Raw genomic sequence first — 26,213 nt, 5'->3', positions numbered from 1 at the left:
CCTTCTTTCAAAACTAGTCAACGAATAAAACTCTTTTGTGCTCCTTTTTACACATTGGTATTCCAGGCCCAACCACTGTTTGTTTGTTTGTTTGTTTGTAACACTTCAAAACAAGTCTGGTATTTATGAATTAAAGATGCTGACAATGATTTATTAATGTTCCCCACCCACTGCACAAATTATATTAATTGTTGTCTTAGATCTGATTAAATCATGCTTAACTACTGAAAGTGCTGTAACTGACCATGTGAAACACCCATTGGACAAATGAGAGAGTAAAAGTGAAAACAAGAAAAAAAAAAATCCCAACCCTAAATTAAACCAGCTGACTGAGAACTTCAAAGAGGGGAGTGAGGGGAAAGTTCTTAATGTCTTCAATATTTACAGATTATATTCTAAATAAAATAAAATAACTCTTGTAACTTCTATTCAAACTACTGGCCTGCTTCTGAGATTACAACATGAATGGATGAGCATGGAAATGGAAAATTCCTGACTTGACCCACCCTATTTATTAAAAAAAGAACTTGGAAATAAAACCTAGAACTGCAGCCCTAATGGTGCAGTATATTATTTTCAATTTGTTGAGCCAAAGAGAGGATCAATCCAAATTCAGTCACAGTTCAGCATACTTTAGGGTGACCAGACAGCAAACGTGAAAAATCAGGGCAGGTGCTGGGGGTAAAAGGAGCCTATATAAGAAAAAGACCCAAAAATCGGGACTGACCCTATAAAATCGGGACATCTGGTCACCCTAGCATACTTGACCCCTCTCCACATGACTTCACGCTTTCTTTGTATCAAATGACAAGAGGACCTACCAAACAGAACAAAAGCCACCACACTGTATTCATAAAACAATGCAAATAATCAGAGAAGTAAAGTCCCTCTTCAGAGGAAAACTCAACTGGACGAAATATATTAAACAAACACCCATTTAATTTCCATGTAGGCATTACAGAAAATTCTTCATTCACAGGCAAAAAATTACACAGCTATATTACTGTATATCCCTGCCTTAATACCGAAATTAAAAAGATATTATAAAATAGCTTATACTAAAAGAACTATCTTCAGACTTTCTACTTGCTACATACAGTAATAACAACACTGTGCAAATAAAGGACCTGATCCACAGCCCACTAAACTCAATGGGAGTCTTTCCATCTTTTGGAGTAGGCCTATAGAGCATTTTTAATACAAGGTAATCAAAGTGCTTTTTACAAAGGTGGATATTATTATCCCCATTTTACACATGAGGAAATCAAGGTCTAGAGAGGTGAAGTGACTTGCCCAGGGTCACAGTGAGAGTCAGTGACAGAGATGACAATAAAATCCAGTCTTGTTCTCTAACTGATAGATCATGCTCCCCACTAATACAAACAACTAAAGTAGCTTGAGTTCAGTAATTTATCTTAATGCCTGGACACTTCAGTCAGCCCAATTTTTACTTTAACGTGTTTGCAGATTTCATGGAAATTCCTGGATGAAGTATAAAACAAGTAAAATTATCACACCAAAGTCACAAATGCTAAAAAAGAGAGACAAAATACTGAAGGTTTTAAATCATACAACCCTAGGATATCAGGAGCTGTGTGTGAAAACCTTAGCAAATGATAAGAATACAGTCTTTGTTTGGCTGTTCATAGGATCTCTGGACTACCAGTTCAATTCTATAATTCTTACCTGCCACTGACCTTAGGATGACTTATATGACATCACTGTAGAGTTATTTTGATTGAGAAGACAAGTGATTAGAAAGCTGGAACAATCGTTTGTTGCATTCCTCACAATTTATTTCCATGAAGTTAAAACAATCGCTGCATGTTTTCCCCCTCAACAGAAAAGCTATGGGGGTAATTTTTACCAAAGAAAGGAAACCAACCAGTCAGTATGCTTGAGCAAATACTGAAAAATAAATAAATAACATTGCATGGTGTTTATAAATGCTTATCTCATACAGAACATACGCTTGCCAATGGGCATCTACAAGTTAATTCTTCCTTCATAAATGTTTAGCTTTTATGATGGAATAAAACTAAATGCCAAAACATGTTCAGTGTTAATTAGACATTAGTAGGCTCTGCACTAACACACTATAACTGCATAAATTTTATAAAGACCCCATCACCATAATACACTATCGATATTTTAGGAGCATCCTATCTAAGCTAAAAAAAATTTGGAGTCTTAAAGTTTTCTTTCTTCCTGCAACTAATTGAAGCAAACTTCTTTTTAAGAGTATTTTTGAATATCGGGGTCAAATTCAGGCTAGCACAGTGTGCAGGCACCTACCAGAAAATCCACAGCCAGCGGCAGGAATTCAGTGTGGAAGTGGGCCTACCTCAGTCTCTCTCCCTTTTGTTGGCCCACCTCACTAGAAGTCCAGGTGGGTATTCCAAGGCAGGTTATGGTCCACATGTTTCTGTGAGTGTGCCCCTGAGCTAGCAGTGCTTTCATGCACAGATATTTAAAGCTCTGACGCAGCTCTTCATGGCCCTCAATGGACTAACCCTGGCTACCTCAGGGATTACCATTCCCTCCTGGTGACCATGAGCCCCCATGCTGGAGAAGATCTTACCTACGACAAGACTCAAGGACAGGAGAATAAGAATCTTACAGCTGATTAGCAGCTATGGAATTCTCGCCCACCAACTATGAGAAAGAGCAAAGATCTCACCAACTTCAGAACAAGAAATAAAACCCAGTTCTATAGATTCATTTTTCCCCAGTAATTACCCTAAAGGTGACAGAAGGAAAAACTTTTTTATTTTTTTAAATTAAGCACATGCTCTTGATGCTGGTAGAAAATATAGGATACAGTCTTATTGACTGAATGATTGTTTTACTTAATTTTGTATGTACCTGGATACCATAGGGATAAACATAATAGGCAGATAGGCAGGCAGATTAGATAAAATGAACTAAAACAAAACAAACAGATCCCCCCCAAACACACACACACAAAACCACACTATCCCTTTTCCCAGCAGCAACAATCTATGGGAGTGTGCTGCTTAGAAATATAACAAAGACACAGAGTTTTTCAGTATTATACCACTATCCTCTCTTTGACCTGAATTTCAGCCTCACTTGTTCCTTTTTATCTAGTCTTCTCTCAATATTCTTCTCATCTCTTTCCTTTTTAAGTCTGTCTTGCTGCTGAAGGATAAGAACAAAAGAATGGCCATACTGGGTCAGACCAATGGTCCACCTAGCCCAGGACCCTGTCTTCTGACCGTCGCCCGTGCCAGATGCTTCAGAGGAAATGAACAAAGCAGGGCAATTATCGAGTAATCCATTCCCTGTCTTCTAGTCCCAGATTCTGGCAGTCACAGATTTAGTGACACCCAGAGCATAGGGCTGGGTCCCTGACCATCTTGGCAATAGCCATTGATGGACCTATTCTGCATGAACTTATCTAATTATTTTTCTTAACTCGGTTATACTTTTGGCCTTCATAGAATCCCCTAGCAATGAGTTCCAGAAGTTGACTGTGCACCGGGTATGTGAAGGGTATAAGCTCTGTGAACCTCGGAAAAAAGTTTTAACTTCATTTTGAGCCAGGTAACATGGTGATGGTTGCCATACAAATGCATGTAATAATATTAATAAATAATTGCAAATAATAAATTAATAAAATAAAATAATAATAATAATAAATAATAATAATAATAATAAAACCCAGCTACATTCTCTGCTCTCCTCCTTTCCATTTAAAAACAGCTTTCAGTCCATAACTAATAGTTCCAATTTAGAATTCAACTGCAAGACAAGAAAAAAAAAAAAAAAGATTAAAATGCACCTTTCTTCTGATTTCTCCTGAAATCATTCCAGCATAGTTTCCAAACTTGGCACAGTACATATCACCTTCTCAGAGGATTTATACTTATCACTGAAAATTATTATTCTAGATAGCAACACTATATGAAGCCACTCTCTAAGCCCTGAATTGCAAAAGAGGAAAAAAGTGGAAAAGTCTGTTTCCACAAAAAAGACAAGTTACTCACCCTCATTTCTGTCAAATTCTTGCTACTGTAGTCAGAGTAACAGCCGTGTTAGTCTGTATTCGCAAAAAGAAAAGGAGTACTTGTGGCACCTTAGAGACTAACCAATTTATTTGAGCATAAGCTTTTGTGAGCTACAGCATCCGATGAAGTGAGCTGTAGCTCACGAAAGCTTATGCTCAAATAAATTGGTTAGTCTCTAAGGTGCCACAAGTACTCCTTTTCTTTTTGCTACTGTAGTGTTGTGCTTTGTTATTAACCTGGGCAAACACGTATAGGAATAGCCTACACAATAGGAATTCAATGTATTTTTCCATCATTTCTTCATATTTCTAATGCTGCAATGCAATAAAAGATGCTGTTCCTTTAAAGAATGAGACCTTGATTCAGTGAGAGGGTGGTGGTTTATAGAATATTCATGTCTGAAAATACTACAATGCTGGTTGTTGGCAAATAAGTGTTTCAGCAAATTTTGCACAAAAGAAAAGACTCATACCCAGGAAAAAGGAAAGATCCCAGTGACACAGTCCAATTAATAATTTGTTTAAAAGGGCAGTTTGGGCCTGAAGATAGGAAGAAAAGTATAGGTTTAGATGATTCATAGAAAGCTGCATTTAATCTTGAGGCAGATATTTAAGAAACATCTGCCTATCTTTCTGAGATGGGCATGCACTTTCCTTCTGCAATGATAGCAAAACTAATATGAAGGCATTCAAAGTAGCACATGTAGTTTCTTTAAATATTAATAAGCTGAACTGATAAATCTACTCACTTAAATAAGATTTATTACACCCATTAACACATTCTTTCCTGTCTTAATGTTTTCTTCATGGAGCCTTAAGACTAATAAGATCCAGTATAGATGGTGCCAGCAAAACGTTGTTTATTCAGTAGATTTGCTGGGCAGGTAGATGAATATAACTGAAACAACCAGATTCTGATAAGCTGCAGTTTTTACAACATTAACTTATTATTTTATCATTGTAAATTAATCGGTTTCTCCAAGAAATCAGAGGTCTGGTCCAATCTAGTTCTCAAACAATACAGAACTAATTCAGGAATCCAGAAGGGTACACACAGTATGTCAACTCAACTGTGAATCAAATGGGAGGAATTCTAAGGCTCTACCATCCATAAAGAATACTTTCTTTTTCTTTTTTGTTCACTTCAGTGGAGAAATGCGTTCTGCTAGTTTGCCAAAGGAGAAAGCAGAGCAATCATAGAATAATGTATGACATTAAAACCAAACCCAATATAGAAGGGCGTAGAGTTTCCAGGTGTTGGTAATGGGATCTATGTTACATCCTTTCACCTCGCTGGTTCAGATTCAACCCAGGTCATCAGCGACTGAAAGTTCTTATCTCATGGCTGTTTGGTGTCTGATGCAAAATCATTTCAGTGGTTTCACAGACCACTTCCCATAAAACTGACCTCTTGGCAGCATCAGCAGAGCAGAAAAGGAGTGAATGAAGATAGAGACTGAACTATTATGATAACACCAAGACCTAGGAAACAGGTAGAATATGAAAGGTTGACACTTCCTCCAAAAGAGTTAAATATCGTAATTCCTTATTTTTTCAAGATGAAGTTGCATTCATTACTATTGCCACTATAACTGGCATCTGTAGGAAAGAAACGACAGCCTCTGACACGTATGTACAAACCCAACATTGGCTTTTTTATCCAATGGTAAAAGTATTTCCAGGGGGTTCACAGATTCGTAGATTTTAAGGCCGGAAAGGACCCTTCATTGTCTAGTCTGACTTCCTGCATGACACAGGCCAAAGAACCTCATCCCATAATCTCTGCACCAAGTCCATAATTTCTGTTTGAGCTATAGCATATCCTTTAGAAAGATATTCAGTCTCAATTTAAAGACTTCAAGTGATGGAGAATCCACCACATCCCTTGGTAAATTGCTCCAATGATTAATTACTCTCACTGTTAAAAAATTGTGCTTCATTTATAATCTGAATAGATCTAGCTTCAGCTTCCAATCACTGGATCTCGTTATGCCTTTTTCTGCTAACTTAAAGAGTTGTCTATTGTCAAATTTCTTCCCCATATAGGTACTTGTAGATCACAATCAAGTCACTGCTTAACTCTGTCTTGTGATCTCATCAAAAAATTATTAAATTTGTATGACAAGACCTAATCCATAAAACCATGTTGGCTGATATTAATTATTCTTAACATCCTTTAATTCTTTCCTGATTGCACTCTAATCACTTTCTGTATTATCTGAAGTGCCAAAATTCACACAAACTTATTAAATTTATAAAATGTACCCATGATAAAGTTCACTGAGTGCATGAACAATATCTAAATGCATTACACACTGACCAAAGTCAACAAAAGACTCTGCCAAAAAATAACCCCACTGCCCCACATAAGTAAGAGAGTTAGGCTCTTTGGCATCAGTGGCAGGGAAGTGAATTCCAAAGTCAAGGACCCTTTGCTGAGAATGTCTTGTTGCTAGCCTAAGACATTCAAACTTAGGGACTGATAGAAAGAACACCCCATCTGACCTCAATTGTGGTGGTGCTGCATGGTGAGAAAAGTAGTTTCTCAGAAAGCCAGGTCCCAAACCACTTAGGGAATTTAAAAGAAATGTCTGTATTTTACAAGAAAGCTATACTTGATTTAAATGAACTGGAAACATTTATATAGCAGCAATACACTTCTCTTAAAGATCAGGATATCCTACGGAAGTTAAGGGCCAGATTCATCATACAATCTTACTCACAAAGAGTAGCACCTTCACTCCACCAACAATCTCTTTAATTTCAATTTCAGAATCTGGCCATAAATTTGCAACTCGTTTACATGCCATAAGCCAATGAAATAAGAAATTAAGTTAGGTTGAGCAAATTAAAGTCCAACACACAAGGAGAGAGAAACTCCCATTGCTGTGTGTTTCTAAGCATCTTGAATCCATCCACGTAAAAAGTGACCTTAAATCTGTCAAAACTTTATTAGCTAACACCTGTATAGTATAATCTAAGTGAGAGTTCCACTCTTGAATTGCCAAATCAAAATGCCATGAAAACCAAAACCAATTTCCACTTTACCGAGAGGAAAAAGGAGGGAAGAATAATTCCGAGTGCATTTTTATTATCTGTATAGTTTCCTTGCATAACAAATAATAAAACATCCGTCTCATCTGCTTTTACTTTTAGCATATATTACAACATAGATTTATTCTGTAATGTCTACTTTGAGATTGTGCCTGTACAAACAACTGAAGAAGCGTAGAGAACATACACCACAGCTGTTGTGGTTAATGATACAAATTTAACCAAAAAATGCCAAATTTTTTTGGCTAATGCAGTTTGTTTGAGTTAGATAAACCATGGAATGTTGTGGCTTACTGTATTTTCACCATATGCATCTTCAAAAGAATATTAACGTATCTGTAGCACACCTTATTGCATGAGATCCAGGTTTCAGACGCCTATGGATTATTAAGCCCTTCGTGCTGCAAGGCTAGGAGATCTCAGAAGTAACGTTCTCAGCCTATGTTGGTGAAGAGTACTACTCAGAGTGATTGCCACCAATCTAAAATACCAATTAATGGTATCAGGGAGAACTGCAGAGATCAGTGCAATACTCCATGGAGCCCTGCGAAAAGGGAAATGGGATATGGGGAATTAGCTGCAGTTCAGAAGGGAAAGGATGGTGGAAACCCCCTAGACCTCCATTCAGATCCCAAGGAACTATCTAGATGGAAGGGGGTACTTCTTAACATGCATCATGGTCAGGATCTGATGGGATAAGGGATATCCCACATGTAAATGCTACTGCTCCCCACAGCAAAAATGAACCAACAAATTCACTACATCATTTAATTTTCAACCCAAGGAGTAAAAAGATCTAATGATAGCAGTAGAGGAACACTAAAAATCTTTTTCTTAACATTTTGTGAGTTCATTCATTATTGGAATCTAGCTTTAAACAAGCACAGATTTTGGAAATCAACAATTTTTAGCAAAGGTGGTATTTTCCATAACTATTTTACATAAAACTGTACACTGTGCTACAGCATAGAGCTCCAAAGAAAATATGGATTTGATTCAATAATGTTTCTGCCTTCAAAGTATTAATATACTCTAAACACAAAACGTAAGGTTTCATCCATTTTCACGTTTGCCTTTTTACAAATTTTATAGTATTTTGTTGCTCTATTTTTCTGTTGTAGTACTATCATAACTCTGAGAAACAAGGAGATATTCTTGGAAATAATTCAAATGAGAGAAAAATAATTCATTTAAAAATACCATGAACAGTCATGAAACATGGAGATGAGTGTGGTATAAGAACCTAAATGTAATAAAATAGAAATAGCATAGACACATTTCTCTATCATGTTATCTCTTTCTCTCACACACACGTTGTAGATAGATTAGATCAGAGGTGGGCAAACTATGGCCCGCGGCCACATCCGGCCCGTGGGACCATCCTACCTGGCCCCTGATCTCCCAGCCGGGGAGGCTAGCCCCCGGCCCCTCCCCTGCAGTTTCAGCTCGCTGCACTACCAGCGTTCTGGCCCGCTGCTCCTGCCGGGCAGTGCGGCGGCATGGCTGGCTCCAGCATGGTAAGGGGGCAGGGAGCGGGGAGTCCCAGGGGGAAGTCGGGGGACAGGGGGCAGTTGGATAGGCATGGGAGTCCCAGGGGGCCTGTCAGGGGGCGGGGGGGTGGATAGGGGTTGGGGCAGTCAGGGGACAGGGAGAAGGGGGGTTGGATAGGGGGTGGCGTCCCAGGGCGGGCGGTTAGGGGCGGACATCCTGGGAGGGGCGGTCAGGGGACAAGGAGCAGGGGGTTTGGATGGGTCGGGGATTCTGAGGGTGCAGGAAGTGGGAGGGGGGCGATGGGGGCAGGGGCCAGGCTGTTTGGGGAGGCACAGCCTTCCCTAACCGGCCCTCCATATAGTTTTGCAACCGGGATGTGGCCCTCGGGCCAAAAAGTTTGCCCACCCCTGGATTAGATCCATCTATCTATCAATCTGTTTTCCTCTTTTCTTGATTCTAATCAACTGAAACAATATTTTGTGACCTGTTAATTCTGCATGATTGCCTGGAAAATGCATAGTAGTTTTTAACCTCCCCCCGGTTCAAACAATAGAATATAAATGTGGAGAGGAGCTGCGTTTTGAAAAAGAAGAATGGCTGATGCAGTACCAGTACCTTCTGGACAGGACATATAGCACTTTTATTTTGTATTCAAATGTGTAAGATAACAACCCATAACTTTAGAATAAAAACACTGTTCTAAAGTTTACAACAAAGCTACACAATTGTTTTGGACAGGAAGCACAGAATAATAGCCAATTAAAACAACAAATAGGAAGTTAGTGGGAGGCAGGATAATTGGATTTTGCCCAAAAAGCTTAAATTAATACCTCCACTATAACAAACACTGCCACTTGACCTTTAGGTCATATTTTCAGCTGTCTACACACCAACTTATAAATCTGTGCATGATAATTGTGCACACTCTTCAACCTGTGTGTAGTTAAATTAATAATTAACCATTTGCATGACATACAATTACCCATTTGCATAGCAACAATTTCAGAAGCTGTGTTCGAAAACTTGTCCCTTTCATTCCATTAACAGCTAGGACATCAATTTATGCGTCAACCAAAAGACAGCACCTCAAGCAACACAGTGAGACTGTTCTGTCACCCTCTACTAGCCACAGTCAATAGAGGCTCTGTGCAAGTTACAGTATGGACATTTTGTCTATATTAACTTGTATGTAACATATGGCATTGCTAACCACAAACATTTAAAAATTACAAAACAAGCCCCCCAAATCATGAGATTTTTAAATTATTTAGTAAATGTGAAGTTCTTTTTATTTGATTTCTGGCTTTTGAACTTGTAGCATACCCTGGGGACTTGTTTAAAGCTTTTCTCTGCAACTATGAAGGCTACAAACTTACTTTTTTTAAAAACAATAACTATGTCTCATGAAATAACATGACTCCAGGAGACTGGAACTTTAGGAAAAATAACCTAGTATTACAAGATTCTTGATAAAATGAGTTCACAACACTGAAAGACACAAGAAAGTATCCCATGATGGCTTCTTGTATTAAAACTAGTTCCAGTAATTTCCCACCCTGAAAACACCAGAAGAGACTGTACAAAGCTGTAATCTGATGAGGTTCAATAAGGATAAGTGCAGGGTCCTGCACTTAGGACGGAAGAACCCAATGCACAGCTACAGACTAGGGACCGAATGGCTAGGCAGCAGTTCTGCGGAAAAGGACCTAGGGGTGACAGTAGACGAGAAGCTGGATATGAATCAGCAGTGTGCCCTTGTTGCCAAGAAGGCCAATGGCATTTTGGGATGTATAAGTAGGGGCATAGCGAGCAGATCGAGGGACGTGATCGGCCCCCTCTATTCGACATTGGTGAGGCCTCATCTGGAGTACTGTGTCCAGTTTTGGGCCCCACACTACAAGAAGGATGTGGATAAATTGGAGAGAGTCCAGCGAAGGGCAACAAAAATTATTAGGGGTCTGGAACACAGGACTTATGAGGAGAGGCTGAGGGAACTGGGATTGTTTAGTCTGCGGAAGAGAAGAATGAGGGGGGATTTGATAGCTGCTTTCAACTACCTGAGAGGTGGTTCCAGAGAGGATGGTTCTAGACTATTCTCAGTGGTAGAAGAGGACAGGACAAGGAGTAATGGTCTCCAGTTGCAGTGGGGGAGGTTTAGGTTGGATATTAGGAAAAAATTTTTCACTAGGAGGGTGGTGAAACACTTGAATGCGTTGCCTAGGGAGGTGGTGGAATCTCCTTCCTTAGACGTTTTTAAGGTCAGGCTTGACAAAGCCCTGGCTGGGATGATTTAATTGGGGATGGGTCCTGCTTTTGAGCAGGGGGTTGGACTAGATGACCTCCTGAGGTCCCTTCCAACCCTGATATTCTATGATTCTATGAAAGCAATCAAGAAGTAAAATTACCAAAACTCAGTTACAATCAGTGGGCCAGGTCCACGCTGGCTGATTTGGGCTGGGCTGGCAGTGCACAGTAGCTCTCCAAACCGTCTTAAGTTTCGCTCTTCATTACCAGAGTAACACCATAGTGGTACCTGTGTCATCCTCTCTCCCAGCCTGTGATACTTGGGCTTATCTAAGGAAAAGGGGCACATCCCTATGCCCCAGTAATCCCCAGATACCAGTTCCTTTGGTCAGCTGACATAAATTAGACCAGGACTCAGGCTGTTCTAACTAGCACTGAGGAACTGAACTAGAGGAGATCAGCTGAATTGGAGGATCTGGCCCAATCTCTAAAATATTTAGAACAATAGGAGATAGAATATTTAATAATGGACATTTAAAGCCTGCAGCCCAATGTACCAAAACACATCCTGCCACTTGTACTTTATGCCTAAACTAAAACAAATGCATAAAAACAAAGGTGTGGCAGTCAAATATATTTTAGTGCCTGTTTTCACTATATCAACGGAAATGACAAATGTACTGTAGCAGTACAGGCTTGAGAGCTCCAAGCAGAATAATAACTCCTAGGAGAATTGCATGCTATGGAGGAACAAGGGTAATCAGCATAATGAAAACATATTCTATGAACTATTATCGTGTCTGAAAAGGATTCAAAGCTAACTGCAATGAAATAATGGTCTAAACCAAGATTTATATCATTCGATCTAAATGCAGAGAGATTACAAGAAATCTTATGCATGAGTAATTCACATCTGCGTCAAATGCACTTCTTTATTATTATTCAGAGACTGATAGATACTGCAGTCAGGCAGCACCAGATCCACAAACAATGTATACAACAGGTGAGGTCTGCCAAACAAACAAACAAACAAACAACAAACAAACAAACGTTTCCTCAAAGTGCTTGGTCTTCGATCCAACTCCCATCGTTTAAAAGGGGTCTTTCCATTAACTGTTATGGGGGTTAGATCCAACCTGTACATCTAAAAAGTACAGCAGACACAATAATGTACACAAGACAAAACAAACACTTACAGTTCCAATCAGATTATAAAGATGGCACAGACTCAAAGAAGTTATTTATAATGAATTGGTGATTTGGCGAGGTTGTAATTTTAGGATGTTATCTTGTTAGTGGAGGAAGAGTTGCCTCATCTTGACTCATTTTCTGTAATTAATTACAGAGGCTATTCTGAGGTCAGAAGTTTGTAATCAAATCATATTTGTGCATCTGACTCATCACAAATTCTTAGAGAACCTGGTTTACCTTGTTTTTTATTGTCTGCTGCTGATATACTAGTGGGGGAATGGACTTTTCTCACTAGACACCCGCAGTGAGGGAAATATCTCAAAAAAGCATTTATGCCGTGTTGTAATGCACTGGACATTTCACCAGCCAGACTGTTGGTGAAAGTCATAATACTTTGCATATACAAGGCCTGAATCAATGCCTTTTGAAAGACTCTCACTGACTTCAACGGGCACTGGATCAGGTCTCTACAGCATTGGAGAATCTCAATGTGCATTACAAACATTAGTAAAATAGGGCTCAGAAACACCCTGTGAGGTAGGGAAGTATACTTACCCTTATATTTTACAGGGGAGGAAGTTTAGGCACAGAAAATTATCTGCTCAAAGTCTGTGATGAGTGCAGACTCCCAATCCACATGACCATTAGGGCTGCCAACCCTCCAGGATTGTCATGTGATGAAACCTCCAGGAATACATCCAACCAAAATTGGCAACCCTAATGGCCGTCCTTCTTCCTGAGGCCATATTCTACCTGAACAAAAGGTCAAAGTTGATCTGAAGATTTATACTCTCTTGGTTATCAGAGATGCAGATGTTGTAATAGTCGAAAAGATGAGAACATTGCCATAAGGAAGAAGGGAAGCTGACTCAAATTAGTTTAAAACTTATTTTTTTAAAAGGCGATCTATAATTTTACACACATCAAACACATTTCAGCAAAAGTATCAATAAAATTCCAGAAATTCCATACCCAAGCATTCCAGTTCAATGCCATGTAGGTTCGGTTAATAAACTTGTAATCCTTCTATAAATTCAGTCTAAAAAGGGGAAAAGATTATCTAAATCTATACACATAACAGCAGCATTTTCTGATAAAGGCTCTGGCCTTGAAGGACTTACTTATGGGTGTAAACCTAGTAAAATCAACAGAACAGCCCACATAAATAAGGGCTTCAGAAACAGACATTACATATGATTCTACAATAACTCCCTATTTTGAGAAGTACTAAAGAAGGGTTTTAGCTTAAGAGATGGATATATCAGAGAAAAATACTTCCACCTCATAGAAATCTGATCGGGATGCTGTTGCTGAACACAAAAGCATGAGGAGCAAGCCATAAAAGAGTGACCCATACTCTCTGCCCAGCACAGATAAAAGTTCTTCAGTGAATAATAAACGGTGTCACCACAGTGTCTGGCTGGTGGGAAATCTTTTGTTGTGATGTAAGGGAGCCAAGAGGGAGATGATTACTCAGTATTCCAAGGTCATGGATTTTTCCCTTTATCTTTTTATATGGCAAGTCCCAGCCAACCCCATAAATGTACATAGGGTTCTAAAATGTCAAGATGCTGGTCTCATCCTCCAGTCATCAAATTCCTGACAAGATTAGTTATGCTGAAAAACAGAAGTTCAAGATGCAGGCTGAAGGACTTCCCTTTAAGAGAAATATGAAGTATGGACATTTGCCAAAATCTTCAGACAATTTCAATGGAAAACAATATTCTGTCCCTTTGAAAATAACTTCTTATCCGTAGAATTTTGGATCCTAATTCTGAGGAGAGGCTAAGTTGAATGGGGCTTATACCTTTTAAATAAAGCAAAAAAAAAAAAATTGTAGCAAATGCGCAGCCTAAAACTAGCATGCCCTCGTCACCAAATATCTACCAGTATCACATACGTACAATATGTGGCTTTTAAAAATCTAAAACACTCTATCTACACTCAGAACTGTGATTTAATTTTGATACCAGAACGAAAAAGCAGAAAAATGGAAAGGGGGTGGGGGTAGAGGTAAACTCCTCAAATATTTAATTTACATCATAAGTGGCAGCATCTACAAAAACACAAGCAAAATAACATCCAGAAGTTGGGCTTTTGTTGTCAGGGTAACAAAACATTGTTTCTACAGCACGCTGCAGGCTCATAATAAATTGGGAGAACTGTGGAGAAAACGATATGTGACAGTGGCATAACCCTCCTGTACACAGAAGCTCAGGACAGTCATTGTACTATGTTTCTGGTAAGTTCAAAGGAAAAGAAAATAAATATACTGCCTCCTGTATTTTTTATGTACTCAGCACAATTTATATTTTAAATAGAAACAAAAGCATCTGATGGCTTCTTCACAAGAAGCGTGGAAAGAAATACCTCCGCAAAAATTTAACTCCAGCCTCCAGCAGAACATGAACTCACAGTATCAGGAGATCTTATTTAATGTGTGAGAAAGTCATAAGAAAGTACTTGGGAGTTAGAAGAACCATTACAATAGTTTAGGACTTTTGAAAACTACCCAAGTTATCTTAATTAGGGTTGTTTGAAAGGTAGCCAACACTATTCCCTTTATACCAATCAAACATGATTTGCAGCGAAGGGTGAAGAAAGTGGAATTATTCCACAGTGCCTAGAAACTAGTGTGGTGGATCTGAATTTCATGAGCTATTTACAATTAAAAAATTATGTTTTCTGCTCATTAAATCTAACAATTCAGATTACTGTGTTCTGAATTAAATCGCATTAGTTAAAACTTGAACGGGTACCTGACTACAAAAAGACCCAAGCCTAACAAAATATCCTAAAATATGGTACTGAGATTCTTGTGGCCAAGGTCACATTCTAGAAGGCCCCAACCTCTACCCTATAAACGCAAAAGAGAAGGATTCCATGTAACCATTCAGAGAAACATTTGTTACGGTTAGGGTTACCAGATAGCAACTATGAAAAAACGGGACAGAGGGTGGAGGGTAATAGGCGCCTATGTAAGAAAAAGTCCCCAAAAAAGGGACATATGGTCACTGGTTGAATTATTTCTACCCAAGGCACAGTTATGGTCTTAGTAAAATGGATTTAAGGGTGCCCAAAACTCAATTCTCTCAGTTACAAAGATCCAATCTGTCTCAGTTTATACAGAAACAGGAGGCCCTTAAATTCTTGGACCTTCAAAGCACTCAAAGTTGAAAACAAATGTCAGTTTGTGCAAGCAGAAAAGCTACAGTTCTGAGTCTATCCTCAGAGAAAAAGGGAAACACAAATCTAAGATCCTATGTACAGGGTAGCAGAATGTAATCCAGAAATAAACACTTATCAAATGGCCTATGGAATGAAGAATATCTGGCAAAAATACCTCAAAACACGTATAGAGCAGACTATAAGAGATCAATGGAAGAATAACTAAAGGGGGAATTGAACCCAGTAATTCAGAAATAGAAGTGGGAGGTTAATCCGGTTTTCAATACTAATAGGACAAAACAAAGGTTCCATAGAAGACACACTTTATATACTTAACTCTGGCTCTAATCTTGATTACTGCCCGATAGTAAAATTCATGCTAATAAATCCTATGTAATCCAATTTAACTATTTATTTACACACATTGATGGGTCCTAAATTATCTGTAACTACTCAAGAAAAAAACAAAGGTATCACTGTAAACAGCTCAATGAAAACGTACTCACTTTGCAATGGTGGCAAAAAAACCCTAAGATTATATTGCAAATACCTACATTTCATTTATATATGGGTATATAAAATGTGTGTATTTGAAAATAGTATTTCATTACAATAAACTGACCATGTACATTTCACTACAATAAAATTACCATTTTAAAATTCAGAACATCAAAAATAATCTAAATACAGCAGTTTTGAAGTAAGTGCATTTTGAAACACTGATTTAAGTTGGATGTTGCCGCTTGTATTAATGGTAATTTCTATAGAAGCTTTTCTCCGCCCCGAGGGATTTAATGGCGCCTTAAGGCTAGTGTGAATCACTGCTCTCTGTTTATTAGAACCTCTGAACTCCATTCAGATTTCACTGAGCACACACACATTGCTCTTCAGGTAGGACCTTATCGCTTCCATTCAATTTCTCCATCAGGGAGAGAACCTTGCTCAGGAATTTTATTTCACATCTGCTTTCCCTTTAGACACTGCAATAGCAGGACAAATGTTTATTATACCCTACAGTAGCCTGTGAATTGATGCTTCTTTCACACCAGCCTTTGTAATGATGCAAACATACGCTTTCTTATTTAGAGTAATAAAATCAGAATGAATCCTAACAAAAAGTAAGGTTGTTTGAATATGTCAAATTCTAAATGTTACAGTTACACAGATGATATTTACCCATTTCTGAAAATGAAGGGCTTGGTTATTAAATGGATGTTTTCATTTTTTTTTTAATCAAGTTTCCTCGACTTGGAGCCAATAATCTGACACGAAAGAATTATACAGACCATTAAAAATCTGTGTTGAGACCCAGTTACATTTCATGACGAGAAAATAAGAGAAATCTTTGTTGAGGTGGGGTTTTCAGGTTTGTTTTGTGGCTTGCCTGCAATATAAGCCTATACCATGAAGTTCTAAAATTAATGGTAAGGCATTTGTAACATTACTAATAACTGAAACCTAGCTGTACATAAGCTTTAAATACAAAAGAGCAGAAATAAATTGTTTACGCACTTTGCCTCCAGCATATCTTAGAAAACTACTTCAATTCATTGTAAACATATTTAGGAAACACATTCACAATTCTTCTCTCTCTTTATTTATGGGGTAGAAAACAGCTGACCCAGGTAGCTGAGCATTGGTTCTCCCTTGTTCATCAGATTTGACTCCAACCATGTGCCTATTATCAAGGACACACTTATTTCCCAAGCATATGACACAGTTTGAATGGGGCTGCCATTTGCTCATTTACCTTTTATATTTATTTTCCTCTGCAGTGGAAACCAAGCTTGATGACTACTCTGTGGCCTGTCAATAGGAAACGTCCATCCATAATGCAATCTCACAGTTCATCTCTTCGTTGCTGTTGATCTGAGAGCTTCACCTATGTGGAGCTTCACGCCATTGCTGGCCTGTGGTTGAACTTAAAACAGGGTCTCCCACAGAGCAAGATGTTTCGCTACCAGCTGAGCCACTGGGCCAACCAAAGTTCTTTTCTTTCTGAAGCAATATTCAGATAACATTTGCATGCATGTTAAACTTTCTAATCATCATTTGGACTTAAAAAAACAACCACCACCACCCACATTTTTGAATAAAATTCAATTTCTTTCAGGGAAAAGGAGAACAACATGGGGTGTGAATTTGAAGCAGACTTCTATGAAGACTCTGGACCTGAAACTATTGTTTTCTTAGAGTACACATCTGGTTTTCCCCAACATACTGCCAGTTCTGTAACACAGTTTAATACCCAGCTGGGATAATGTAAATCTAGTGCATAACCTAAAATTAAATGCAATAAGCACTTTTTTTGTTCAGGAATACTTGTATGTATTAAGTTGAACCTGACCAGGATTTTACCCACATACAAAAAGGTCATATCAATGAAAAAGAACTGAAAAAAAAAATCACACTCAAAACTATACCTCATGCATGTGTGTGGCCAAACAATCCAAGACGAAAACTGAAACTCACAAGAGCAGCATAAACAGCCTGCTTTTAAAATGTTTAATTTGTTTTACTATTGCAATGAAAACACAAGCTTTTTATAACACACATATTTAAAGAGTGTTTTTCTCATGATTAAAAAAAAAGTGTGTTGTAGTAACATTCCCCAGGCTGTTAGACAATCTTTTGTCCTGCCAGAATGAAACTTTTTTCCATTCAGACTGTGGGAAGAACAAATGTCTGATAAAAGTTTAATTATGAGGAATCTAAGCATATTGAAGCATATACAGAAAAACTGTGAACTAAACAGCAGGTATTGAACTTATAAAACTGAATCTATAGACTTCTCTGGCATATACACACAATCTCACGTTTGATAGGCAGAAATGAGTGATTCACAACGTGTAGCCTTCAAAATGATAAATGCAGGAACCTGATAATGTTATCAGTAAGTGTAACATATGTCTATATATAGAAATTATCCCAAGGCCAAATTCGGAGGTGATATGTAAAGTGGTATGAGGGAAGTCTAAGGAAGCCTAAATTGATGTAACTTACGCTTTCTTCCTTGATGTGTAAATAACTTTAATTTAAAATTGACATAGAACCCACATAGTAACTTACAGGTTTCAGAGTAACAGCCGTGTTAGTCTGTATTCGCAAAAAGAAAAGGAGTACTTGTGGCACCTTAGAGACTAACCAATTTATTTGAGCATGAGCTTTCGTGAGCTACAGCTCACTTCATCGGATGCATACCATGGAAACTGCAGCAGACTTTATATATACACAGAGAATATGAAACAATACCTCCTCCCACCCCACTTAGATAAGCTATTACCAGCAGGACAGTGGGGTGGGAGGAGGTATTGTTTCATATTCTCTGTGTATATATAAAGTCTGCTGCAGTTTCCATGGTATGCATCCGATGAAGTGAGCTGTAGCTCACGAAAGCTCATGCTCAAATAAATTGGTTAGTCTCTAAGGTGCCACAAGTACTCCTTTTCTTTTTATAGTAACTTACAGTACGCTCTTTACATATCACCTCTGAATTTGGCCTTGAATGGCGGGCTATTCCTACAGATTTGTATAAAGACTTAAAATAGATTCAACATTTTGGAAATAAAAACATTTGGACTTGATAAAATCTGGTCCTGATACAAATTACAGTATTCATGAACCAGATTTGCAGCTCTCAGATGGTTTCTGGGACTGCCTTGGGAATGTAAAATGCCAAGATGCTATTAATATGAAGATTCCATATAGCATGTGGTAACAGAAAGCATTTTTCCTTCATATATAACACAGAACATGCTAAATCTGTGTAGAAAACCACAACACAATTTTGGACTTAATCAATCAATCAATAAATATGAAGGGCTAGATTCTGCCACCGTTACTTGACATAAGTACCATGCTCTCTCCATAAACTACGCCACTGAAATCATTTGGCCTATTGGAGGAGTGAATTATTACTCTCTGTGAATAACAGTGGTAGATTTTAGCCCTAAGTTTGCAGTCTGATGTGGACCAGGGAAGTCTGATTTTGACACATTTTCCTTTCCGTCCAAATAAGACAGCATTTCTAGGATCAAATCTTATCCCTATGTACCAAAGTCTTCCAGAAGAAAATTAATTGGTTACATCTTGTTGTAACTGTGACAGCAATAAAAATGCAAGGACTCCAAACTTCACTTTATATGAGTTTACGTAACTCATGACCTCTACTAGATCCAGTTTTTATTTTCATTACTTGTATGAACTGGATGTAACAAAAGTCACAACAATTCAAAAATATTTTGAAAATTCCAAGCATACGCTGAGAGAGAGAGCTCAGCACACATGACCTTTTGAAATCAGCTGTCACATACCAATTTTCATAGAGTGGTAATGAGATCAATCCCATGGGTCTGACGTAGAAACTAGATCATACACTCAATGTAGAATAGCAACCACACAGAGAAGTCAATAACGCAGGCAGGAGATAAGTAGCAGAACGACTTTGGGAAAGATTAACTTAAAAATGCCTCCTCCTTCCTTTCATACCCAGAGCAAAAACCTTCAGCAATCCCCTATATATTTTCAAATGCTAGGATAACACACTGAAGAATAATTCTAAAACACTATAGGGGTGAAAACTGTTGAACATCTCATGGCATCTGTAGCTAATGTTGTATGTATATATAGCAAGCCAATAACTGGACTTTAAAAGTCAACAGCAGCAAGCAGGCCTTGACGGACATACTTGCCCATGGAACAGGAAACTTTCCCAGATTTGTGAGAGACTTATGTTATATCTACACTTGGAGCTAAGGGTGTGATTCCCAATTTGTGTAGACATAGTCGTGCTAACTGTAATCAAGCTAGCATGCTAAAAATAGCAGTGTAGCCACGGTAATGGCAAGTGGCGACACAGGCTAGCCATGCCCATGGGGCTCAGATGGATTTTTAGCCGGCACCAAAACTCTGCGCCACGATTTGCTGCTGCCCAGGCTACCTCGGCTATACTGCTATTTCTAGCACGCTAGCTTGAAGAGAGCTAGCACAAATACATCCGCAAGAGCTGGGAATCACACTCCCACCTCCACGTGTACACATACCCTTAGATAAAATTTTCCACAAAATGTGTTTTAAGGAAATTCCTAGCCCTTAGCTTTGCAATCTCCTGAGCACAACTGTGTAGGGTTTCCCTGCTTGAGTGTGCGGACAGACAGCTGGAAAGGACTTCCTAAAGGGCAAATCTCACCTCACCCTCCATGCGTGTGGAATCTGCCAGATACAGCAGAACTGGTGTCCCCGTGCAGTGTGAGAGAAAAGATCTGAGGATCACAGGATGGTTCAACCACTAAGCAATGCAACCGTTTCCTCCTTGGGGCCTCCCTATTGGGGGCAGGCCAGAATCAGATGGCAAACTCATCTTGAGGTATTTATATTAAACCCTTACTTGTCACTTTTCAGTATACTCTCAAAGCTACAAATGAAACGTTCAAAAGGAGAAGTTTCTTGTACATTGCACAATCAATCTTGGAAGCGCATACTTTTTTAAGAAAGTGTAAGGAAAACACATGGAGCAGATCCTCAGCTGGTGCAAACTGTCATGCCTCCACAGACAACGTTGTGTCAGGGATGGCCTATGCATACGTAATCCTGCCTTCACATGGAGGAATGCACTCGATCACCTCTTGAGGTCCCTTCCCTGTTCCCAAAACCCTACGTGCACTTTGAATACACGTATGAAAATTATTCTGACTAGCAACATACTAGATTATATGTCATGGATTTGTGCTAGGTCTTTTGCTGAATGTTGTACATTAGAAAATATTACCCTGGTCTTAAATATCAAGAGGCAACCCAACTCTTTTCTCTAGCAAGGGGAAAAGTTAGCCTTAAGTAATGTTTACAACAAGGCAAATACTATGGGATGAACCTTTGATGACCTTTGATATTTCTGTACTGGGTTCAAAATTTGCCACAGTGCTAATTTCCACTGCTGTAAAAGTATATTGTCGTTTTGTTCACATAATTGAACTGGCCTACTATGACATTTACTGTGTTCTTTGCAGGGGCCCACGCAGGCCTGTTCTATACCCATTACAAGCTTTATTTACAAAGAATCCTTTTGAATGTAGAGCCAAGTTCCATACAGATGGATGCACTTCCTTGAACCATTACAAATCAGTGGGGTTTCACTATGTAAAACACAACTACAGTATCTGACATTCCAAATGAATTTCTAAGCTATCAAGGCATTGTATAAGGAAACAGCAGAATGGCTACATGACACAGCTCCCACAGGAGTTTTCAGGATCTCTACTGAGCAACAGAACAAAACATAAAACAGACCAGAAACCTATTCTCTCTCTGCTTGCACACCATTCCATGTAGATTACAAAGGAAGCATATGCATGCCTGCATCTGGAGCTTTGTGCCTTCAATGAGCAGAGCTATGTTTTGATACACTTATCAACTTTGTTACTGCTAAGTAAAAATTCTTCAGACAGGTAAAAGGCATTTATTTGTCTTCAATGAGGCCTAAATCCAAGGCAAGGATGAGATTTCAAAAACAAGTAGATTTTTAGTTGTGTGCTTGTCTGAAATTTCTTAACTGATGAGGGGAAAGCAGTTTTCATGTGCTTGGACATCTCAAACTACTAAATGGAATTCTATTAAAGTACCTTGTGGTACACGTTAAAGTACAGGTTGTGCACACAACTGCAGTAACTGCACAAATCTGAAGATGTGCCCATGTACATGAGGGGGTCTCTCTCACACATACTCAAACAGTCATTTGTACATTTAGCTTTTGAAAAGAATACCATCCAAATAAGCATCTAATAAAAAAGGCAGAGATGATCCATCACAGACTTCAGAATAGACATGTAAGTGGAGAAAGTTAAAAGAAATCCTAAGAGTGTTTGATTCCGAACAGGCTACTCTACAAAGAAACTGCGGTAGATCATCTACAACACCGAAGAAAAAATTCAATCAGAAACCCTCCCGCCAAGCAATGATGTTATTGCAGTTAAGCAATACACACTGTAAACAATTTTATTACTGTACATAAAGATAAGTTTAGTGTACAATGGAGTCAATTTATTTTATGGTAAATATTTGAGAGTTCATGGGCATGACGTTGATGAAATACTAGACTGTAAGACAGTTTAAGAGCAGTTTGAATTGCACACTGCATTTCCTCTGCCAGCTCCATTAAAACTATATAATCAAAAGGACAAAAGTGAGTTCTCAATATTTTCTTAATTGAGAAAAATTTAAAGGGAGCTAGAGTCCCAGACGCTACATTTAGTTCCATACTTGAAACTGCTGATGTGGCTATAACAACTGATGTACAGAAGCAGGAAAACCTTCTATCCTCACACTGAGTTTTAACAGCTTCATCAACACCTTTCTGTACAATAGAAGCACGGTTGGATCACAAAGTCTTCCATGTGGGTACTTTGCATAAATGTATGAAAACTGTAATACTGCATCTACACTACAGAGAAAGTGAAGAATATTTCCCCCATTTTGACTACAGTTTGCAGTTCGACTTCAGCTTCAAACATAAGCTTATTAACTGAAGAAGGAAGAAAAAGTATTTGGGCTCATGTCTGAAAATGAATTTTTGTTTATTCGTAGGTCGATAACATCACAAGCTTTCCATCCAAAGAAAACAAAGCGATTAACCTGACCTTCCAAACCATAGGGTGAGAGAGTAATCAGTCTGTATGTTAAGGATACAAATCATGCTGCTGAATTATGTGTGACTGAAGAGACAATCATGAGTTTGACAGACCCAAAATTTCCCATGCACTGAAAGTTTTGGCCCAGATCCTCCTGTGGCCATGACTGCTTCGTATTGAAGCACGACCAGATTTTGGCCTTCAAGAAGCTTCAGAATAGCCAGCAGCATAAGAGGATCCTCTGGTGGCAGAGATCCAGTGTATCAAGTCTTATGTCACCCCTTTGTATGTGCATGCACACCTCCCCCTCTCCTCCCCGAGCAGACAGCTCCCTCTTCCGCTGTATGCCCCACTCCAGTATCTGAGCTTTTAAGGCAAAGTCATTTATGGTTTAACACAGGGGTGAGCAAACTTTTTGGCCCAAGGGCCACATCTGGGTATGGAAATTGTATGACGGGCCATGAATGCTCATGAAATTGGGGGTTGGGGTGTGGGAGGGGCTGAGGGCTCTGGTTGAGGGTGCGGGCTCTGGGATGGGGGTGGGATGAGGAGTTGGGGGTTTGGAGGGTGCCCTGGACTGGGACCGAGGGGTTTGGAGGGTGAGGGTGGGAGTAAGATCAGGGGCTGGGGCAGGGAGTTGGAGTCCAGGGGGGTGGCTCAGGGGTGCAGGCTCCAGGCAGCGCTTACCACAAGCAGCTCCCAGAAGCAGCAGCATGTCCCCCCTCCAGCTCCTATGCAGAAGCGTGGCTCTGCAGCTCTCATTGGCCATGGTTCCCGGTCAAAGGGAGCTGTGAGGGCTGCACTTAGGGCGGGGGATAACGTGCGGAGCCCCCTGGCTGCCCCTACGCGTAGGAGTTGGAGGGGGGACATGCCCATGCTTCCGCGGGCCGTGCAGAGCCACAGCACGCGCAGAGCAGGACCAACCCCTGAGCCTGCTCCCCAGCTGAAGCGGGGCAAACCCCGGACCCTGCTCCCCGGCGGGAACTTGAGGGCCGGATTAAAACATCTGAAGGTCCACATGCGGCCCCCGGGGCCGTAGTTTGCCCACCCCTGGTTTAACTTCACTGACTGCACTGGAGTTACATTAGGATGGTTACATTTGACCCTTCCTGTTGTAAACTGCTCTCCTGGTAATTCTTCCCATTATCAGCTCCTCTGAAAGACATGGTTGCCAATCGTGTTAACCCAGATTCAAGGCTGGCAACTCATCCACAAACTTCTAGGAGTCCCATTTGTTGAGACTACTGTCAATTTGTTCTTTCTGGCTATGTGTTTGTGAGCTGATAGATGATTAGAACGGACAAGAATACAGATCTGTAAAGAATTTGTACAGCAGGATGTTTATGTGTTTCAATACCCTGGCTGCTTACAAGGGGCAGAATGAAGTGGACATGGGATTACCACCACCTAGCCCTCCACATTTGTGGCTACTGGATTACCAGTAGAATAAAATGGGACTGCTGCAATTCTCATTCGGCAGAGCTAACATACAGGATTATGATGAAGAAGAGTTACAAAATGAAAAATGTGTGGTTTTTTTAATGCATTATAATTACATTTTAGGTTGTTTAACTCTGACAATATTGCTTTACCAAATGAGCATCTAACACTGGAGAAGCTAAAACAGTTTAATAGCCAAGGCATGGCTCATGGAATTTAAAAATGAAATGAATATGAGGATGGTGTTATTTCATTAGAGCAGTGTTTCCCAAACCTGGGACACCACTTGTTCAGGGAAAGCCCCTGGCGGGCCGGGACAGTTTGTTTGCCCGCTCCAGGCCAATGGGGGCTGCGGAAAGTGGCAGCCAGTACGTCCTTCAGCCCGCGCTGCTTTCCGCAGCCCCCATTGGCCTGGAGCGGCAAATTGCGGCCAGTGGGAGCCACGATCGGCCGAACCTGCGGACATGGTAGGTAAACAAACCGGCCCGGCCCGCCAGGGGCTTTCCCTGAACAAGAGGTGTCCCAAGTTTGGGACATTGCATTAGATAAAACCCATCATGGACAACCAAAATACAAAGGCAAAGAAATGAATCTTAATAAAATGTTAATCTGCTACCCATTGCAGACCTGCTATTCACTCAGTTGTAACAAAGTGAACTGTTTCAGAAAGGCTTTAATTCTTGAACAGGTTATAGATTCTGTTGGTTAGCTATGAGTAGCAGTACTTAAGAATGAGGAGTACTTGTGGCACCTTAGAGACTAACAAATTTATTTGGGCATAAGCTTTCATGCGCTAAACCCCACTTCACCAGATGCATGCAGTGGAAAATACAGTAGGAAGATATATATATATATACAGAAAACATGAAAAGATGGGGTTGCCATACCAACTGTAACAAGACAAATCAATTAAGGTGGGCTATTATCAGCAGGAGAAAAAAAACTTTTGTAGTGATAATCAGGATGGCCCATTTCAAACAGTTGACAAGAAGGTGTGAGTGACTGCAGGGGGAAAAATTAGCATGGGGAAATAGCTTTTAGTTTGTGTAATGACCCATCCACTCCCAGTCTTTATTCCAAGCCTAATTTGATGGTGTCCAGTTTGAAAATTAATTCCAGTTCTGCAGATTCTCACTGGAGTCTGTTTTTCAAGGTTTTTTGTTGAAGAATTGCCACTTTTAGGTCTGTAATTGAGTATCCAGGGAGGTTGAAGTGTTCTCCGACTGGTTTTTGAATGTTATAATTCTTGACGTCTGATTTGTGTCCATTTATTCTTTTGCGTAGAGACTGTACCTAAGAGAATCACATGTGTGATTTTGTAAAAAGAGACAGGGCTAAGACTGAACTGACACTCCTAATTGGTTGACCTTAAGAATTCTGTCTTTAGCTCCTTTGCTCACACCTTTTTGTTATCGATTTTTCATTTTTATTAAAAACAAGAGTTTAAAATCAAGAGTTTTTTTGGAGTTTTCACTTAAACCAAGAGGGTTTGTTTTGTTGTTTTAGGTGGCCTTGTTAATAGAGACACAAAGGTGGTTGAGGTAAAATCTTTTATTGGACCAACTTCTGCTGGTGAGAGACACACTTTTGAGCTATAAGGAGTTCTGAATCAAAGAAGAGCTCTGCGTAGCTCAAAAACTTGTCTCTCACCAACAGAAGTAGGTCCCAATAAAAGGTATTACCTCACCCACCTTGTTTCTCTAATAGCCTGGGACAAACCTGGCTATAACAACACTGCAAACTATAATTTTTAATAAATATTCATTTGAAAAAAAATCTGTATTCTGATTCATCTGGCTAATATGTTAATGTCTGAAGAGTATCTTGTTAAACAGGAGCTGACTTACAGTACAACGTTCTCAACAAAGGGTCCAAGACTATGGAACCTGGTCTAACATTGAGTTTTATGATTTTGGGGTCGTGCTGCATATGCGAAGGGACTGAGTTAGGGCGGCAAGAGTAAGCTGAAATAT

General features: G+C 39.5%; 1 protein-coding gene across 4 annotated transcripts in view; it reads right to left on the bottom strand.

The window, feature by feature from the left end:
- The window catches only part of BANP (BTG3 associated nuclear protein), a 242,893-nt gene that overhangs the window by 18,100 nt on the left and 198,580 nt on the right, over window positions 1-26,213 (bottom strand). Inside the window, exon 14 of one of the 4 annotated variants that reach the window (XM_077831221.1) lies at window positions 3,745-3,765. The exons of the other annotated variants lie outside the window; for them this stretch is intronic. The gene's annotated coding sequence lies outside the window, so the exon portion shown is untranslated. Of the gene's footprint in view, window positions 1-3,744; window positions 3,766-26,213 lie in introns of those variants that run through there. 4 annotated transcript variants of the gene reach the window in all.

The sequence above is a fragment of the Eretmochelys imbricata genome, chromosome 12 (genome assembly GCF_965152235.1).
Source record: "Eretmochelys imbricata isolate rEreImb1 chromosome 12, rEreImb1.hap1, whole genome shotgun sequence".
In the NCBI taxonomy this organism is placed as follows: domain Eukaryota; kingdom Metazoa; phylum Chordata; order Testudines; family Cheloniidae; genus Eretmochelys; species Eretmochelys imbricata.
Note: the sequence above shows the minus strand (reverse complement) of the source record. Positions and strands in the feature narration are given on the sequence as shown.